Here is a 19,329-nt window from a genome sequence, read left to right as displayed (position 1 = left end):
AGCATAGGTTAAGCGTATGGGGCTGTCACGTGATGAACGAACGACTCGGACCCGAAGACTCGAGAGATGAACTAATCAATTCTCTTTCCGGCTCAGACTGCTTTAGTTAAGCTTATATGGGTTTGTCACGTAATGAACGAACGACTCGAACCGGACAGATAGAAGTGAGGGAGCTATAATCATGAAGACCCAGGTAAACAATGCATAAATCTTTTGTTTCTAATAGCTTATAGTTTTGTCTTGTTTGTAGTGTGATCAACGTTATATAAACGTGTATGAGCATTACATGTGTTATGGAAGTAAAACATAGCTTTTTAATTATATTTTGGTAAAATGAACGAAATGACTCGAAAAAAGATTCGTTCATTTTGCTGAACGAGACTCAAAGATCCGAGTCGGTAAAATGATCCGAACTTCCCATCACTACCCAAAACCACCTCAGCGCCCCCCTTTCAAAATTATTGCTTTCAGCGCACCCCCCCCCCCCCAAACCCTATGCTCGAGCCTTTACAACAAAAAAAAACGTTCCTGCTACTCTACTCCACTGGTGCGCCACCGATCTAAAAGAGCAAAACTCCAAAAGATTGTTTGGCAGCCGCCAGCGGGATCCTGCGGGCGGCCGTTTTCACGGCCATATAAAGCCTCCTGCTCTCCAGCAAGCGAGCCCCTTCAGTGCACAGCGTGCCGCGGTTCCTCCCTGGGCAGACCGGGACTAAAACATCTTTGCATCTTTGCCCGCGTAGCGCCGCCACCTGGCAGGGCCGGCCACATCTCCCGTCCGGGGCGTGTGAGCACTTGTCCGCTCTCGCAGGCCGCATTTATCACGCTGCTGGACAGGCTGCCTCGGCCTTGCACGCCATGGCCATTTTTCAAGTATATCAGGCCCAGGCGTTGAAACAGCTGCACGAGGGTGGTCCTGACCAAGAAGTTATGCAGGAACTCCGCACCGCCACCGACTTCGCCCTCCGGGCGACGAAGGTCACGGCGCGGTCTCTAGGTCAGGTGATGTCCACGGCCGTGGTCCAGGAGCGACACCTATGGCTCAATCTGGTGCAGATGGCAGACGCCGACAAAGCTCGCTTTCTCGACGCTCCCATCTCCCAGAGCGGCCTATTCGGCGACACTGTCGAGGACTTTGCCCAGCAGTTTTTCCCGTGGGCAACCCAGAGGTGATGGAGATTGCTCTTCGGTGGAGGGCCGTGAGCTACTGTGTACTCACATATCGCAGAAAGAGCCAGTTTCCTCACCTCTGGGGCCTCGGCCCCGAGTTCCCCTTTCGAGCAGCACTTCCACTCCTCGGAACCGGATTCGGAGCCTGATATCGCCAGCGCCGGAACCAGGGAAGAAGGTAAGCACTGCTTATGGCAGTCAGACTTTTCTCCAGAACGTTTCTTCTTCTGGGATCAGTCCCCTTCCCCCCACAGGCTGCCCCACCGCGGTCACGTCGGTCAACGTTCCCTTGATACCACTGGCGAACCGGTTGGGGACCTGGCTTCAGCTTCCCAGCCCTTCGTGGTGGTTGATACGGACAGTACATCTTTCAGTTCGCCAGGCGTCCGCCCAGGTACAGAGGCGTCCTCTTCACTTCTGTCCATTCGGACACGCATGCCGCTGTCCTGCGTGCGGAGGTTGCAGTCCTACTGGCAAAGGATGCAATCGAGCCTGTCCCTCCAGCCGAGATAAAGTCAGGGTTCTACAGTCCCTACTTCATCGTGCCCAAAAAGAGCGGTGGGTTAAGACCCATCCTGGATCGGTCCCTTCTCAGGTTGCTGTTCAAGATGCTCACGACGAAGCGCATACTAATGTGCATTCGTCCCCAGGATTGGTTTGCAGCCATCGACCTGAAGGACGCGTACTTTCACGTCTCAATCCTTCCTCGTCACAGACCCTTTCTACGGTTTGCCTTCGAAGGTCGAGCGTATCAGTACAAAGTGCTTCCATTTGGCCTGTCCCTCTCTCCCCGCGTCTTCACGAAAGTCGCGGAGGCAGCCCTGACCCCTCTTTGGTAGTCAGGCTTTCGCATTCTTAACTATCTCGACGACTGGCTTCTCATAGCTCACTCGCGAGATCTGTTGTTCCTTCGGGCTGGAGTGCCCCTGGGACAGGTGTCCAGGCATGTCGTGGTGTACATGAATGCCTCCACCACGGGTTGGGGTGCTGTATGCAACGGGCAAGCAATATCGGGCTCCTGGACAGGACCTCGACTGCAGTGGCACATCAATTGCCTCGAGTTGTTGGCTGTGCCTTCGTTGCTTCCGATCGACATTTCGGCAAGGCTCAGATAGATCTGTTCGCCTCCCCCGAATCCTCCCACTGCCAGCTCTTTTACTCCCTGACCGAGACTTCCCTCGGCAGAGACACGCTGGCACACAGCTGGCCTCCGGGGCTCAAGTACGCCTTTCCCCCAGTGAGCCTCCTTGCACAGACCCTGTGCAAGATCAGGGAGGACGAGGAGAAGGTCTTGCTGGTTGCGCCACACTGGCCCACCCGGACATGGTTTCCAGAACTCATTTCCCTCACGGCAGCCCCTCCCTGGAAGATCCCCTTGAGGAAGGACCTTCTTTCTCAGGGGATGGGCACAATTTGGCACCCGCGCCCCGACCTGTGGAACCTGCACGTCTGGCTCCTGGACGGGATGCATCAGACCTTGCCGGCCTTCCCCAGGCCGTGATAAATACCATCACTCAGTCCCGAGCTCCCTCTACGAGGCAGGCTTACGCACTGAGGTGGGGTCTATTCGTTGACTGGTGTTCCTCTTGGGGAGAGGACCCACAGAGATGCACGATTGCAGCAGTGCTTTCCTTCCTGCAAGAGAAGTTGGAGTGCAGGCTGTCCCCTTCGACTCTCGAAGTGTACGTTGTTGCCATTGCAGCGTATCACGATGCAGTGGACGGAACATCCCTTGATAAGCACTAACTCATCGTGAGGTTCCTGCGAGGTGCGAGAAGGATTAATCCTCCCAGACCGCACCTCATACCCTCTTGGGATCTCTCCGTCGCCCTCCGTGGCCTACGGGAAGCCCCATTCAAGCCACTTGCGTCAGTTGAGCTGAAATTTCTGTCGCTTAAGACAGCACTTCTGACTGCCCTGGCCTCCATCAAGAGGGTAGTGGACCTACAAGCCTTCTCTGTCAGCGAAACGTGCCTTGAGTTCGGGCCCGGAGATTCTCACGTCATCCTGAGACCCCGGCCCGGTTATGTGCCCAAGGTTCCCACCACGCCCTTCCGCGATCAGGTGGTGAACCTGCAAGCTCTGCCCCCGGAGGAGGCAGACCCAGCTTCTGCGCTGCTGTGCCCTGTTCGTGCTCTGCGCATATACGTAGACCGTACTCGGCACTTCAGATGCACCGAGCAGCTCTTTGTCTGCTTCGGAGGTCAGCAGAAAGGGAATGCTGTCTCCAAACAGAGGTTGGCCCATTGGGTGGTGGAAGCCATCTCCCTGTCTTATTTATATCAGGGAGAGCCATGCCCCTTAGGTGTTCGTGCCCACTCCACTAGGAGTGTTGCCTCATCCTATGCGTTGGCATCCCCTGCCACGACCCTCGCGTCGCGCTGACGCCGGCTCGATCCGGCTCCTCAGCAAAAACCTGAATGACTGGCTGCATGCTGCCATCTTATATACCCGTATGTACGGGGCGTGGCTTGGCATGCAAATGCCAAAGCCAATTTTCATTGGCCTTTTGAATAAGGCTCAGAGATGATTGGACTCTCAAGCGAGTTCCCATATGTAATGTCTCCGTTCCCTCCTTCACCTTGTAACCTAGACATTATGCAGATGAACATGTTCAATTTGTTAAGTTGAGGCTGGAATAGTTTTTGAGGAATTGGCACGGGTAGCGCCTAAGCTAGATATATCAGATACAGCGGCAGAGATTTTGCATTGGTTATATGCTAACTAGTCTCAGCCTCAGATGTCACACCCATGGAATGTTGGCTAAACGTCTAATGCATATGGTACAATTAACTGGAAACACTTCAGGAATGTCGAAGTCGTCATCTGATTAGTTGAGTTTGATCGGATTTCCGGGAGACGCGAGTGTCGCATTTATTTTCGGTCTGCCGGGAAATAAAGGGCAGACTGATTTACTCTGCGTTTTGCTAAAAGGTGCTTATGCAGACGCCATTGTTGATATACACTTTTGCAACGTTCGCAAACACTGCTGACTTACTGACTTACTGCTTGTTCTCCCTCTTCTTCGTTAACTTTCTATGCTGGTTATTTCAATGACTGACTTGTTGCACGCAAGTCTGTTGTTGTGGGGGCATTTCCAAGCCCCGAAACGTGACGCTGAACGAAACGAACTATGATTGGTTGTTTGACGTGACGGTCAAACGGCCTTATGGCCCTTCAGCCGTCAGTTTGAAGGTCTGGCTACGCGAGATTATATGCTAACCCAAGAACGGGAAAATCAGAATAACTATGGGGTGTATTAGTCTCCACAACTCATACCATGACTAAAGGCTTTTGCCTTGTTTATCCAGTTCAGACAGTTTTTTTTTGCTTTGCAAAGCGAGTCTTTGTAATGTTTGATGTTAACTATTCGCTGTTGCATTATTGTCTGTTTGAGCAACACGTGTGACAATTGGTCTACGATGCTACAATTGCGAAAAATAATTTTGGGGAAATGTAGTTTGTTTCATCTGAACTAATTCCAGATGGTCAAAATGGTGCAGTGATAATGAAGAATTTTTTTAAAGGTAGAAAACATTTAGACAATTTGGAAATCCAAACTCTAATTTGATTTTCTGCGCTGTTCATCTTTTGTAAACAATAGGGAATGCAAGGCAGGTTGAGCAGAATCAACAGACTAAAAGTCTTAGTGTCTTAGTTAATTTGTTTGCTCCAAAAATGTGAGTCTACACAGACTTCAGTTATGCCTTTGGTGGTGTTGTGCATGACTTTGGAGCAGATTGGCAGCAGAGTAGATGAGACGGATGAACCCTTGCTAACCAGGCAGCTGCGGTTGCCGCCAGATGAACGGCAGAAATCTTCACTGCTGAGGCATGTCATCTGCGCACTGAAACAACTCACTCACAGCTCACAGATTAAGCCAAAATGCAAATCTGTGTTTGAATGATTTATCTAAATTTTAAGATGGATAACAGGCTCCGAACATTGCTTTCTTTTCTGGTCACACAGATACACAGTGTGCGTTTGTCACTTAGGCATTTTTAATTTGTTCATGTATAAACAATATGGGCGAGGGGAAATATGTGTAAGAAGTTAACAGATGCATGATGTCAAAAACACCATATTTTTATTTAATTGGGAAAACCTGCATCTTCAAACCAGCTTAGTTTGGAAAATTTGTGATTGTATAACTCTTTATGAAATGCCAGAGTTACTGAGATGTTTTGGTTATAGTTGGAAACATTTTCACTATCAATAGGCACAGCTGACTTATTGGCTAAATATTGGTTTGAGACATTATTCCCAGATGGGAATGTCAGACACTACTGATTCTGACCAGGGAATACAGTAATCAACTTTTGATGTGGATCAAAAAAAGTTAATCAAAGTTGTCCCAAGACAAGAACAATTATAGTTTTGGTTTTAGGACAACTTTGATGAAAGGTTTTGATCTATTTCAACTGTCCTCTCATTGGTCAAAGCTCCATGGTTTATCTTACAGGATTCCACTCAGATGTCATCCGTCAGGACGAAACAACAACAGCTTTGCAGGCTTATTCTTGCATTTTTGTAGCTGTCGTTAATATTAATTTATAATTTTGAGCAGGAGTCCAGGATTCATCATCAAAACATTTTTAAAATGCACCTACTACTTAGAGAGCAAAAAGACGGCATTATAAAATGAAAAGGCACACTTTGATTTTGAATGACGAAGACGTGCCCACACAGAGACATTCACAGGTTCATTTTAGGAGGTATTAGAAAAACAACAAATCTACTGCTTTTCACAGAACTGTAATTTCCCATTATACATTGTGATATAGCCTGGTTCGTTGGTTCGTTGAATCGGATTGCTTTCTCACTGCAACAGGACCACTCCAGACTTTGTTTCAATCGATTGTTTTGGCGGGGATCCGAGCAAGATTGCCGTATTCACATATGCCCGCCCAAACTAACCAAGCTAAGGGGGGAAACATGCCAGGTTCCCAAACAAAGTGTCAGGTGTGAAAGCAAACTGGAGCGAGGCTGGATCTTAATTGTGACTCTGGACCACAAAAACATTCTTAAGTAGCACGGGTATATTTGTACCAAAAGCCATACATGGGTCAAAATTATCTATTTTTCTTTTATGCAAAAAATCCATGATGTTGTTTTGTGAATTTCCTACTGTAAATATATCAAAACTTAATTTCTGATAAGTAATATGCATTGCTAAGAACTTCTTTAAATACATTTTTTGCACCTTCAGGTTCCAGATTTTCAAATAGTTGTATCTCGGCCAAATATTGATATATCCTAACAAATCCATCAATACATCAATGGAAAGCTTATTTATTCAGCTTTCAGAAGATGGATAAATCTCAATTTCAAAAAAATGACCCTTATGACTGGTTTTGTGGTCCAGCATCACAATTGTCTAGGCATGGGGACAGCGATCTAACAACATCAAGCATACGCCTTTAAACTGCTTTATATAATGAAATACTCACAAATAAAATCAGCAAATAAAAATCACATCACAATAAATGTCAGTGTGTCAAACACAAACTCACACGTGTTTCTTATAGTATAAATAAGCAACACACAGTATTGGATTCAAATCATGAGTTTCATTCTTAAAGTCCTCTTGGGATCTCAAGAATAATATTATTTGGCAGACCACTGCATATTTTTCTCTGTGTGCAGGGCAAAAATAGGTAGTGTTACTTATCGTGTTGTTCGATACATTATCCTGCTTATTACATTTATACTAGCCAAATAAATAAATTAATAATTATGACATTAACATTTATTCATTCAGCAGGCATTTTTACCTTAGACGTTTTAAACTAGCACAGTGTAATGGTTGCCAGGGACAACATGCAAATATACAGTGTAGCTGGCTTTAAGCAAAAATGTTTGACCTCAGGATTCAGTGATTGACAAATCAGAATCAAATACTGCTGAGAGACATATAATACAGTAAAATACACAGTCCTGCTCATGGATATTTACTGTGGGATGTTTTATTAAAATAACGATCTGTACATGTTAAAAAAATATAGTCTATTCCTGGAAAATTTAACTAAGCACAAAATGTACCACAGGCAGTAAGTTAGAATGCTAACAGGTTAAATAATAGTGATTACTCATAATTTCAAGGTCATAAAGTTTCTGCAATGTTATACCTCAAAAGCAGTAGCACAAAGCACAAAAAGCCTAAAAACTTGAAATACAGGATGGGAAGATAAAGCACGACTAGTTTCACTGTTGCTTCATGATTTGTCCTAGCACAATGCTCAGTTATGCTTTTTTGTTAAGATATCAATTCATGATAAATATAAGATAAAAACACTGTAGCTCCACTTTTTACACATCTGTCCCTGATTCAAAAGATTTACCTCATTACTTGTAATGTTCTGATGTGGAAGGCTAACATGTAAAGTATCATTCAAAAACATAAACACCAAAAAGTGAAACTAAAAATGATTCCCTGCTTGCACTGAGTGAAAAGGTTTCAGTAAATATTACTAATCACTGCTCCCTTATCCTCCCCTGTCTTGTCATTTTAAATAAATGCAACTCATTTTTCCAGCATCGTTTTACCATTTGGCCACTTAGTTTGTACCAGTTAGTTTGTAAAGAGGATCAAAGTTAGTCGAAAAACCTGATTGCACGTATAAATTCTCTTCCCCTTCGCATCTGTAAATTTTAATATTTTTACTTTTGTTTAATTAATTATAAATAACATATATTTCAATGTGCATCTTGCTTTATTTATTTTTATATATTTTATTTATATGTGTATACTTGATGAAGTAGAAGCTCACCTGCCCCCCCCCCCCCCTCCAGCAGGTGGTGAAAACTGCCTAATACATCACTTCCATCTATCAAAGACATTCACCAAACGCTGCCTACTATCTTAAAAATAAAGGTTCTACAAGGGTGTTTTTGCAGTGATGCCATATAAGAACCATTTCTGGTTTCCCAGAGAATCTATCATTAAACAGTTCTTATAATAACCATTCTGAATAACATTTTATCGAAAATCGAAATAACCTTTTTTGACTATAAAGAACCTTTTCTGGATTTAAAAAGGTTCCATGGATGTTCAAGGTTCTTCATGGATCCGTCGACGCCAATACAGTGTCTAAGATTCTAAGAAGAGCGAGAAGTATTCTCAAAGACCCCTCTCACCCCAACCACTGTACACTTAATTGACTTGATTGCACAGATACTATTTGAACTGAACTGAGCTGGATGATGACATCTAGGGTGACCATACGTCCTCTTTTACCCGGACATGTCCTCCTTTTGGGCTATAAAATTATGTCCGGGGGGATTTTGTAAAATATCATAAAATGTCCGTTTTTTTTTTTTTTTACCTCATTTCACTGACATAGGCATTATTCTGAAGTACCTGCAGGGATGTACTGGCTATTGGGAGCACCGGGACATTCCCAGTGGGCCGATCACCGAAGCGAGGGAGACCTCCCCCATATTAGGCGCTATTTTAAATTATAGCGCATTCAAAACCGCAAATAGCCGAAAAGTGTGAAGCGGTGGGATCAATCACCCGCACAGTGCTGACGAACGCGCGCTGCACTTCTGCCACGATGTACAGTGATAAACAGCGCAAGTTGCTTAATCCATTCAGATAACACACAGAATTGTGTTATACAGATATGAGAACATTAAAGGTTCTGTAAGTTCTGCTGGGCTGGCTGAAAACAGCCACGACATTGGATACTGCATGATCAAGTAAAGTGGAAAACGCCAATAAATAATTACTATCAAAACAAAATTATTACAAATTTCATAGTTTATTATTACTATTTATTTTAAAAACCATATAACTAATGTTTTCTTGTGACCACCGTCTTACTCTAAGCAATAATTTCTTTCTTTTAAATGTTTAGTTGTAATTTGTTTTAATTGGAGTAAAATGTTAATTCAATAAGAGCCTGATTAAAGAATTAAATATGAGTCTTAAATAAATTAGGTGTTTACTACACATAATAAAGTTCTTAAAGGGACAGTTCACCCAAAAAAAAAAAATGTTGTCATCATTTACTCAACATCATGTAATTTCAATCCTGTATGAACTTTTTTCTTCTGTGTAACATAAAGGAAGATACTTTGAGAAATTCAAAACTTTTTTGTCTATAGAGTAGAAATCAAGGGTAACCAAATATGTTTGGTTACATTCTACAAAATATCTTTTGTGTTCCACAGAAGAAATAAGCCATACAGTTTTGGAATGACATGAGGGTGATGATTTTTATTACTGAATGTTTTTTTTTATTTTTATTATTACATAATTTATTAGCAACAAATTTCCTGCATAGCTCAAAATCAATGTTTTACTGCATGCATTTCTCTGTGACAAAAATGCAATTAAGTTTGTTGCATTTGAATTCAGCAGTATTTATCATTATTTGTTTATGTCCTGTTTTATTCATTCATGTACTCCAAAAAAGACCCTATTACCCTGCTGAAATAAACAGCTAAAACCAGCCTAGGTTGGTTGGCCAGTTTAGGCTGGAAGTAGCTGGTTTTAACTGGTCTTTTAGTTGGTGGTTTCCCAGCCTGACCAGCTAAGACCAGCCTGGCCAAGCTGGAAAAGTGGTCAAAACCCTTCTAAAACCTGGCTGGGGGTTTTTTCACCAGGGAACCCAAGAAAACTTTCATGTGGAACTTGTGGGCCGGATGGGCTGAATTTGTCCAGGGCTGAATTTTAACCCCAGTCCAGCCCTGGGTACCTGTCTGATGACGTGAAAGACCCAATTGTCAAAACAAACCAAATGAGGAGCTGCGCTGCAAGAGCTGTGTTTCACTAAAATGCCGAAACGCAAATGTAGTTTCACAGACGAATTGCAAAAAAAAAAAAAATAAATAAATTTTACAAGGCAATTTTAAGCATTTTATGTATTATTTATTTATGTTTGTATTAGGCCTGTATAAAGAAAAGACTAAGAGAGATGATATTTTTTGGGTCCTCTTTTTGGATTCTCAGAATATGGTCACCCTAGACATCGCTGAATCAATGATGAACTGGCTTTAACTGAAAACTGAGTGCTTACTAATGTCCTTTTGCGTTATCAACATTATTTCCCTGTTTAATACTGTAAAGCTTCTTTGACACAATCTGCATTGTTAAACATGCTATATAAATAAAGAGGACTTGACTTGACTCCCATCTGGGAGACATTATAAAAGTCTATAGTCTATGTCATACAAGCAGACTCAGGAACAGTTTCTTTCTCTCAGCTGTCAGCCTACTGAGCTCTAATCTCAGATGTTGAATACTACACCTTAGATGGACAGTACAATATAATTTCCCCTATGCACACTTACAACGTTTCTAATTATGCCTCCTGATATTTTGCACATTTTTATCTCTTAATGCCAGTTTATATTTACGGCAATTTCCACTGACCTAGTCTCTGCTTCTCTTCCTCATTACTTGCACTCTGTATAATAATGTACAGCAACCCTGAACCACAAAACCAGTCTTAAGTAGCACGAGTATATTTGTAGAAACAAGCAAAAACACATTGTATGGGTCAAAATTATTGATTTTTATTAAGTAAAGATCATGTTCAGTGAAGATATTTTGTACATTTCCTACCATAAATATATTACAACTTATTTTTTGATTAGTAATATGCATTGCTAAGAACTTCATTTGGACAACTTTAAAGGCGATTGTCTCGATATTTAGATTTTTTTGCACCCTCAGATTTTCAAATATCTCCGCCATTGTCCTGTCCTAACAAACCATACATCAATAGAATTTATTTATACATATTTATTCAGCTTTCAGACCATTTTGATTGGTTTTGTGGTCCAGGGTCACATATATATTTATTTATTTATATACATTGCCATTTGTGTTAGATGCTGATTGCATTTCATTAGTTCTGTACTTATACTCTGCACAATGACAATTAAAAGTTTAATCAAACCTAATCTGATCTTATCTTTGTTAAAGTCTAAACGTTAACAACATAAGTGCACAGAAGCGCAAGTAACGTTGAGTGAACAAGAATATTCCAATGTACAAATAGGCTTTCCTCTAATTCCTCAGTCCTCGTTTCCTTTCTTTTTAGCTCCACCACTTTAAGATACGAGGAAGGACGCTAGGAAAGAAAATGAGCAAGGACTAATAAGAAACGAGAAGAAGCACCCAAAAGAATACTTGGTCTGTCTGCGAGGTAAGTTTAGTCATAAGGAGGGTCCGCGGACTTCCGCGCACACCGTACAACAGCGCACGCGCAAGGTAAACGAGCCCACCATGTTGAACCCACTGTAGACCTTCTAAAGCTGTGCGCATCCGTTTGTGCGCCAGACGGAGCAGAACGAGAAAAAGGACGTTTACTAAGTATACTTATATTTCTTTTTTGACAATAAAAAATTACTGATAGGCTTGTAAAGTTACTGTATGCACATGATGTTGAGTGGTATAAAAAAGTCTGAAATGAGCTGTATACTGTGGAAAATATCAGTTTAATCTTTTATACTCTTTTCCTTTAAAACATTTGATTCTAAACTGCCATTCAAGCAGTTCAAAATAAATAATATTATCAGCTAACTTAACTATGAATCTGCTACTGAACACTCACTTACACACACACACACACACACACACACACACACACACACACACACACACACACACACACATATATATATGTGTGTGTGTGTGTGTGTGTGTGTGTGTGTGTGTGTGTGTGTGTGTGTGTGTGTGTGTGTTTGTTTGTGTGTGTGTGTGTGTGTGTGTGTGTGTGTGTGTGTGTGTGTGTGTGTGTGTGTGTGTGTGTGTGTGTGTGTGTACCTGGTATTCATCACGTTATGGGGACCAAATGTAATACCAGTAAATTTTGACCTTGTGGGGACATTTCTTTGGTCCCCATTAGGAAACAGGCTTATAAATCATGCACAATGAGTTTTTTTGAGCTAGTAAAAGTGTGCACAATCTCCTGTGAGGGCTAGGTTTAGGTGTAGGGTAGGTGTAGGGCCATAGAAAATACGGTTTGTACAGTATGAAAACCATTACGCCTATGGAATGTCCCCATAAAACATGTAAACCCAACATGCCATTGATAACCCTTTACGTCTGTTTGTCTTTTTAACAAATATTTCACCAATTAAAGGCATTAAAAAGCGCATCTCTTAGAACCGCTCAAACTGTCAGTCAAACCTCACAACTCCGCCCCCTGAGCGCCGCGAACTTACGTGGTTATAGCATATCATTCAGAGCATAGAGCAGAAGCTGATGAACTTCTTCGTCTTGTAACGGTAAAATATCTTGTTGTTTGAATAAATGAAACGTTGTCTTTATGAAACAGACACTAGTATGTCTATAAAGGTTCATATGCATCACCACACCGGTGTGATGTTGACGTAATGTGATGTCGTCGTTTTAATGATGGACAAATTGCACACATTCGCTGGTCAAAAACCCATTTGACACAAAGCAACCGAGTGATCCTTGTCAGCTAGGTAAAATATATTATAAAAAAAAAATTATTTAGATTTTATGGCTATCTGCTGAATGTGCTGATGTATATTATCTGTATAAAAGTTATTAATACTAATTAAATATAATATAAGAATATTATTGTGTGTTATTTTTTTGGTGGTGGAGGGGTTCGTGGAGGGGTTGGGGGGGAGCCCTTTTTTCAGTTGCCCCTCAAAAGGTCTGTGCACGGCCCTGTGTGTGTGTGTGTGTGTGTGTGTGTGTGTGTGTGTGTGTGTGTGTGTGTGTGTGTGTGTGTGTATGTATATGTAGCTACATGTATGTATATGTACATATATAAACAGTGTGAACAATTTTGAGCATTTATATTTAATACCAAGTAATACATATAACAATTTACTTTTAAAAAATTACTTACTCCTTACTCTTATGAATAAACAGTGCTGTAGTTCAATTTAAGATCCAAGCAAAGACAACAGTAAACCAGCTACAAATGACAAAAGAGTAAATACATACCCAGTTACTGAAATGCCAGCGAACACAAGAAGAAAACTGGTAATATTTGGAAACTTCATTATTCCTCTATGTTCGTCCTTGTTCAAATCGTGTGCTGAATGTCAAATAGAAAAAGACCACTACAAAGAAAGATCTTACCAATGACAGTAAAAGTAAACTGATTTTAATCGGTCTAAACTTTGTCACGTGTTAATTGGCGGTTCTAGTACAGAGTTCTTTATGCAAGACATCATGTGCAGATGTGTAATTTAACGTTGTCCATTGTACACAAGTGTTCTGGTTGTATGTAAAACCTCTGAGGTGCTGGATGACGTACCTGGTCAAAGAACACTCACGCCACACCCAGGTCATTTGCTTCTGGAGACTATATCCCAGTGTGTTTGAATGTGTGTGCAAATGGTATAGCAGCATTAAGAGAGGGAGACTTTAGAGAAATTAGAAAAAAACAAAAGGGTAGTGGTTGCTCCACACGCATGTAGCGTGAGACGCAGGTGACACTTTTTTTCACGCCAGACGTTCATTATCTCATGCAGTGAAAAGCACCACTAAGTTGAAATTTTAGGCCTAATAATAGGAAATTGACGAAACATTATTTGGTAAACGCTCCAGTGCGTATTTGCCTTCTGGAGAACGTCTGTATTTACAACGTGTTTTCTTAGCCTTGAGCAATGTAGCCAATCACAGACTTGATCCTGATTCTTGAAAACCGGATGTCCTCTTAGTAGCATGATGTAAATAAGAGGTTCGTTGATTATAAAGGGCGCACTATTTGCACTAGGATAAATATAATCCGTTCAGAATTTGCATGAAAGTAATCCCTCACAGTGCAGGATTTATTCGAATGGGATATATATATATATATATATATATATATATATATATATATATATATATATATATATATATATATATAAGGGCGAAGATTTGCTCTGGACATTGGTGGGGACCTATGACAACCCCCTACCCCCCCAAACATTAATGTATTGGTGAACTGCAATAGACAATATTATAATAGGCAATATTAGTATGTAGCATATCAATTTCTTTCACAAGACTAATTTCTGATAAATAGTCGTTTCCTTGTTATCATGTGAGAGGCTATGGCTGCTTCAGATACAAGCAGCGCCAAAAATGCAATGGATTTTTTCCCCCGTGCAAGTAGGTGTGTTGTGTGACATAGGGGTGGGCGATACTGCAAATTTTGGTATCGATCAGGGCCGTGCAGAGACCTTTAAAGGGTATCAAAGGTATCAAGGTATCAAAGTATAAAGAGGGCACCTGGAACAAGGCATTTAAGAGCCCCTCGGGTCCATCACCTCATTGTAGGCATCCAGTTACTTACGTAATAAGTAACAATGTCATTAATAAGACAAATAATGCATTATTCAAAGTTTTAATTGCATTTATGTTTAGTTCAGGACTCAAACAATAGAATTAGTAATATTTTTATCACTATAAAAGGGGCTCTCTAAATAGGGCTGTGCTCAAAACATCAGTACAGCAATACTGTACTGTATATTGTGACACATTCCTTGCTGATATATTATTACAGAGGCTTCTAGCAGCCAATGCTGTGAAGCAGTTCTGAGAAAGAAATGGAACATAAAAGACCATTTTAATGTTTAAAAGATTAAAAATATTTTCTTTGTACCTGTTAATTTTGATTAGAAATTGTTGTGTATTAAATGGTCAAACCTAAAGATTTTCTTCACTCTGTTAAACACAATAATAAAGAACAGCTGTTATATTAAACTCTGTGTGGTCACTATTGAAAATATATGTGGCCCCTGATGTATTGTATTGTAAGATTGTAGACGGTAGAATATTAAGGCATAAAATGGCATGATTTATAATTCAGATACAGGTTCACACAAAAACAAAATATCTTATACAATGGAATTTCAGCCTTTATACCATTAAAAGGGATAAATCGAGTTTATAATTTATTCAACTTTTCTTAATTGTTTAGATTTTTAGAAGGCACATTAACATCTTTCACATTTACAACTCTATGTGTTTGCTGCATAAAAACTAGGTCGATAATTGCAATAAGTTGACCATAAAGAGTTGAAAAATGTGGAAATAGGGGTTATGCGCAACAGGCTTCCGTTTTCTGCTAAACAGGTCTCGTTGCTTCCGGTTCACGCGTTTTGCATATGCCTCTTTAAATATGAACATGATTTACTCAAGATTCCTTCAAAGTAGACACTAAACATGATCATAACCAATGTCCATCACATATGTGGATTGATATATAAAAGTTTTTAATTTTTATTCTTTTCACTAACATTTATATATAAATATCGAATGAAACGTCCACAATAAAAACAGCTGGCTTGTTTAACTGATTACCTTAAAAGTCCGTCGATATCGCCATTATTTATTACGGCTAATAACACGTTCTCCGACAAGCGGAAGCAATAAGACCTGTTTTCCGGGGTTGGTCAGGTGACGTTCGACATATAGCCTATTAAAATTCATTCTCTGTCACGAGAGGGCGCTTTAGGAGCGCTGAAATACTACGGTTTCCATGGGAACGGCTGAACACAAAGCAGCATTAACGCTGTTTTATCAGACGTGAAATGAAAATGCCAACGACACGTTTCTGAGGACAGTCGGGTCCCTTCAGATACGTTCATATAAAGACATTAGTGCTGCGTTTTGACTTTGAAACGTGCAGCGTGCATATTTATTCAATGACATCATTGCCTTCTGAAGTTTAATCGGGGACTCACTAAATTCCAGGGGTTTCATTACCACGACGTAAAATGGGCGTCCCTGGGGGCGTTGGGAAAACGCCCCTTTCTAAAAAAAAAAAATATTAAGAGAGGTCACCGATCATGCGCAGTAAGTCAGTTTTTTTGCGCGGGCATTTCAAAACCTAGGATCAGCACTGATGGATGGACAACACAGTCATACAGGTTATTTTTATGTTTTAAAATCTTACATTTAAACGATTTTCGAAAACAAATAAACAGCCGTTATAGAAATGTAAAACGTGTAGCGTCTATTTACGAAAATTAATCATGGTTTACAACGGTATCGTGGACAGGTATTTCAAGACACTGTATATGAATATAAATATGAAGGGCTCGAAACCCCTGCGATTGTGGACAGGTATTTCATGATACTGTGTATATGAATATAAATATGAAACCCCTGCGATCGTGGAAAGGTATTTCATTATGAATATGAAGTGTATCTGGCACGAAACCCCTGCGATCGTGGCCAGGTATTTCAAAATACTGTATATGAATATAAATATGAAGGGCACGAAACCCCTGCGATTGTGGACAGGTATTTCATGATACTGTGTATATGAATATAAATATGAAACCCCTGCGATCGTGGAAAGGTATTTCATTATGAATATAAATATGAAGTGTATCTGGCACGAAACCCCTACGATCGTGGACAGGTGTTTCATGATACTGTATATGAATATAAATATGAAGGGCACGAAACCCCTGCGATCGTGGAAAGGTATTTCATTATGAATATAAATATGAAGTGTATCTGGCACGAAACCCCTGCGATCGTGGACAGGTGTTTCATGATACTGTATATGAATATAAATATGAAGGGCACGAAACCCCTGCGATCGTGGACAGGTGTTTCATGATACTGTATATGAATATAAATATGAAGGGCACGAAACCCCTGCGATCGTGGACAGGTGTTTCATGATACTGTATATGAATATAAATATGAAGGGCACGAAACCCCTGCGATCGTGGAAAGGTATTTCATTATGAATATAAATATGAAGTGTATCTGGCACGAAACCCCTGCGATCGTGGACAGGTGTTTCATGATACTGTATATGAATATAAATATGAAGGGCACGAAACCCCTGCTATTGTGGACAGGTATTTCATGATACTATATATGAATATAATTATGAAGTGCACGAAACCCCTGCTATCGTGGACAGGTATTTCATGATACTGTATATGAATATAATTATGAAGTGCACGAAACCCCTGCGATCGTGGACAGGTGTTTCATGATACTGTATATGAATATAAATATGAAGGGCACGAAACCCCTGCTATCGTGGACAGGTGTTTCATGATACTGTATATGAATATAAATATGAAGTGCACGAAACCCCTGCGATCGTGGACAGGTGTTTCATGATACTGTATATGAATATAAATATGAAGTGCACGAAACCCCTGCGATCGTGGACAGGTGTTTCATGATACTGTATATGAATATAAATATGAAGTGCACGAAACCCCTGCGATCGTGGACAGGTGTTTCATGATACTGTATATGAATATAAATATGAAGTGCACGAAACCCCTGCGATCGTGGACAGGTGTTTCATGATACTGTATATGAATATAAATATGAAGTGCACGAAACCCCTGCGATCGTGGACAGGTGTTTCATGATACTGTATATGAATATAAATATGAAGTGCACGAAACCCCTGCGATCGTGGACAGGTGTTTCATGATACTGTATATGAATATAAATATGAAGTGCACGAAACCCCTGCGATCGTGGACAGGTGTTTCATGATACTGTATATGAATATAATTATGAAGTGCACGAAACCCCTGCTATCGTGGACAGGTGTTTCATGATACTGTATATGAATATAAATATGAAGTGCACGAAACCCCTGCGATCGTGGACAGGTATTTCAAGACACTGTATATGAATATAATTATGAAGTGCACGAAACCCCTGCTATCGTGGACAGGTATTTCAAGACACTGTATATGAATATAATTATGAAGTGCACGAAACCCCTGCGATCGTGGACAGGTATTTCAAGACACTGTATATGAATATAATTATGAAGTGCACGAAACCCCTGCGATCGTGGACAGGTATTTCAAGACACTGTATATGAATATAAATATGAAGTGCACGAAACCCCTGCGATCGTGGACAGGTATTTCAAGACACTGTATATGAATATAAATATGAAGTGCACGAAACCCCTGCGATCGTGGACAGGTATTTCAAGTGTCATGTATCTGGTCTGTCTTCTCATCATGAACTCTTGCACTACACATTCTGGACTGCAATCCCCATAAGCCACTGCACCAATCACTGCACACAGCTGTTCCTCGTTTTCCACTGAACTGATTGCTGCACACACCTGTTTCACATTTTCCCACATGCATTTAAGCCAAAGACACACACAGCCACCTTGCGAAGTCTTATCATTCCCTATGGTTGTTATTCTAAGCGTTTTCCATGTTTCCATGCTCCCTGGCCTTGTTGTTTCCTTAGTTTATTCCTGGTTTGTTTTGTTTGTCTTATTTGTTTTCTTTGTCACTTTGGACTGCCCTTCTAGATTTCGACGCCCCCCGCCTGTGTTACGGATTACTCTCTGGATTGTCTTTGAGGTTACTGTTTGCCGATATTTTGACCCTGTCTGTTTGACCACGTCTGTTAAATAAATGCTGCGAATGGATCTGAACGTCTCTGACTCTCTCTGTGACATCAAGACACTGTATATGAATATAATTATGAAGTGCACGAAACCCCTGCGATCGTGGACAGGTATTTCAAGACACTGTATATGAATATAAATATGAAGTGCACGAAACCCCTGCGATCTTGGACAGGTATTTCAAGACACTGTATATGAATATAAATATGAAGTGCACGAAACCCTTGCGATCGTGGACAGGTATTTCAAGACACTGTATATGAATATAAATATGAAGTGCACGAAACCCCTGCGATCCTGGACAGGTATTTCAAGACACTGTATATGAATATAATTATGAAGTGCACGAAACCCCTGCGATCGTGGACAGGTATTTCAAGACACTGTATATGAATATAAATATGAAGTGCACGAAACCCCTGCGATCTTGGACAGGTATTTCAAGACACTGTATATGAATATAATTATGAAGTGCACGAAACCCCTGCGATCGTGGACAGGTATTTCAAGACACTGTATATGAATATAAATATGAAGTGCACGAAACCCCTGCGATCGTGGACAGGTATTTCAAGACACTGTATATGAATATAAATATGAAGTGCACGAAACCCCTGCGATCGTGGACAGGTATTTCAAGACACTGTATATGAATATAAATATGAAGTGCACGAAACCCCTGCGATCGTGGACAGGTATTTCAAGACACTGTATATGAATATAATTATGAAGTGCACGAAACCCCTGCGATCGTGGACAGGTATTTCAAGACACTGTATATGAATATAAATATGAAGTGCACGAA

This window comes from Garra rufa, chromosome 5, assembly GCF_049309525.1.
Source record: "Garra rufa chromosome 5, GarRuf1.0, whole genome shotgun sequence".
NCBI lineage: Eukaryota > Metazoa > Chordata > Actinopteri > Cypriniformes > Cyprinidae > Garra > Garra rufa.
The sequence above is the reverse complement of the archived record's forward strand: the minus strand, read 5'-3'. Positions refer to the sequence as shown.